This window comes from Galeopterus variegatus, unplaced genomic scaffold (assembly GCF_000696425.1).
Source record: "Galeopterus variegatus unplaced genomic scaffold, G_variegatus-3.0.2 Scaffold4615, whole genome shotgun sequence".
NCBI lineage: Eukaryota > Metazoa > Chordata > Mammalia > Dermoptera > Cynocephalidae > Galeopterus > Galeopterus variegatus.
In genome coordinates, this window is record NW_007730726.1 from 49,578 (window position 1) to 52,271 (window position 2,694).

At 33.1% G+C, this 2,694-nt stretch overlaps 1 protein-coding gene across 1 annotated transcript in view; it reads left to right on the forward strand.

Moving 5' to 3' along the window:
* The window catches only part of TDRP (testis development related protein), a gene marked incomplete at its 5' end in the record, with an annotated part of 74,328 nt that overhangs the window by 1,706 nt on the left and 69,928 nt on the right, over window positions 1–2,694 (forward strand). The window lies entirely within an intron of this gene.

Below are 2,694 nucleotides of genomic sequence, written 5' to 3' on the forward strand. Positions count from 1 at the left end.
TTTTTTTTTTTTAAATTTAGGATCATAAATTTTTGTGTTAAATGTTTGGAAACTTTCTCTTGATGTTGTTAAAGCTGTTATGGAAGCTGATGATAATCTATATCTTTCTTCTGAGGACTTGGAACTAGTTTCTGAGATTGTTTCTACCTCAATTGGAGCAAAATGACTTCTGTTAGGGACTGAAGTTGTTTCATCTTTATAGACATTTCTTGTGGGATTTAAATGCCATTCCCAACTCAGAGGAAATTGGGGTTGATTATCTTAAGCATTTAAATATGGTTGCTATCTGAACTTGTCTTTGAGAAATCACTTCTTGACAATATTAATGCTTACATACCTTTTATTTTTTGTCTCAAAATTTTATGGTTAGTCTAAACAGCAACCGTCTTAAATGATGTAAATTTATATGTGGTTACAGAATTAACTGAAGAAGCTGCAAATAACTAATGTTGGTCAAAGATGAGCAATATTATCGTTTCTGGATGGACTCTTGAAAATTTAAATTGAGCCTTCCTATATTCTCCCATTTCTCCTAATGAATCCTAAAACCGTTTTTTTTTCCTCTTTAATTTTTATTTTGAAAACTTTCTAACGTGCGGTGAAGTAGGAAAAATGAGATTGAGCACCCACACATCCTCCACCTAGTTACAATTATTGGTAACATATTTGTTAACGCTCTTTTTCTGATCTTCTCTTTACAAAATTGTCTCTTTCTGTGTGTGGGTTTTTTATTTTTTTTAATTTATTTTAATAGACTTTATTTTTCAGGTATTGTGTTAGGTTCACAGCAAATCTGAGGGGAAAGTACAGCAAGTTCCCATATGCCCCTGCCTCTCCCCCCAAACAAGGACAGCCTCCCCCACTATCAACATCCCCAGAGTGGTGTGTTTGTTATAATTGATGAGCCTACAGCGACACATCATTATCACCCAAAGTGCATAGTTTATATTAGGGATCACTGTTGATGATCTGTGTTCTGTAGGTTTTCACAAATGTATAAGAACATGTATTCCTAATTATGTATCATGCAGAGTAGTTTCACTGCCCTAAAAATGTTCTGTGCTCCCCTATTTATCCCTTTTGTTCTCCCCTTCTGCAAACACTAATCTTTTTATTGCCTCTATAGTTTTGCCTTTTCCAGAATGTCATATGGTTGGAATCATATGTAGCCTTTTCAGATTGGCTTCTTCTGCTTAGTAATATGCATTTAAATTTCCTCCATGTCTTTTCATAGCTTGATAGCTCATTTTCTTTTTAGCAGTTAATAGTAATGTTCTGTTGTCTAGATGTACCACAATTTGTTTATCCATTCACCTACTGGTTGCTTCCAAGGTTTGGCAATTATGAATAAAGCTGCTGTAAACATACGTACATATTTTCACCTCATTTGGGTATATACTAAGGACTGTGATTGCTGGATTGAATGGTAAGAATATGTTTAATTTTCTAAGAAATTGCCAAACTGTCTTCCAAGGTGGTTGTACTATTTTGCATTCCCACCAGCAATGAATGAGAGTTCCTGTTGCTCCACATCCTCACCAGCATTTGTTGTTAGTGTTCTGGATTTTGGCCATTCTGATAGATGTGTAGAGATATGTCACTGTTGTTTTAATTAGCATTTCCCTAATGACTTATGATGTGGGGTATCTTTTCATATGTTTACTTGCCATCTGCATATCTTCTTTGGTCTGTCCACGTCTTTTGCCCCATCTTTTAATCAGGTTATTTGTTTTCTTATTACTGAGTTTTAAGAATTCTTTGTACATTTTGGATAACAGTCTTTTATCAGATATGCCTTTTGCAAATACTTCTAGTCTGTGACTTGTCTTCTCATTGTCTTGACAGTGTCTTTCAAAGAGCAGAAGCTTTTAATTTTAATAAAGTCTAAATTATTTCTTTCATGGATCGTGCCTTTGGTTAAGTCATCGTCATAGCCAGGGTCATCTAGATTTTTTCCTACGTTATCTTCTAGTAGTTTTGACTGTGGTTTTTATGTAACTTTGTTAAGGGTATCTATAGTTTAATGTGTTGAAAAAACTTTGCTATAGAAAAATAGAGAAGATTTTTGTTAATTGTGACAGATTAGTCATACTCTTTTAGTTAATTTCTTCAGGAGGATTGATCATTATTCCAAAGCTAACTTCTCTTAGAATTAAATTTTAAAATTTATGACAAGTCTACCATAAAGCTTCTGCCTACAAATTTTTATTTTAAAGTTGAGAGAAGTAGGAATTAATTAATATGAGTAGGACTTAATCTGTTAAATTCACTGTCATAAAAAGTTCACAGTTCTGTTTCATTTTTAATTTTTCAGCCTCCCCCCTCCGCCTGAAAAAGTCAGTTTGATATTGAGCATGCCGATCGAGAGTACATTTTGCCTGGTTCTAGAAAGGTATTCAGTTTGCATTGGTATTCATTGTGTTGACTTCCTCGAAAATTAGGTCACATAGCTATAAACTGTGTTCTCTTTTTTAAAAAAGAAAAAAAATAGCTTAATGTTAACTTCTAATAAATTTGAAAAGTGAGGCGTTCAAAATTATTATTTGGATTTAAGGGACACTTAACTCTTACTAAAATAGTTTTAACATTGTAGAGAATAAATTTCCCTGAGTTTTTCTTTAGGCTGTTTGGCCTTTTTTTTGGTCATAAATACACATTTGTATTAAAATATAACAGTGAGGTTTATAAGTAGAA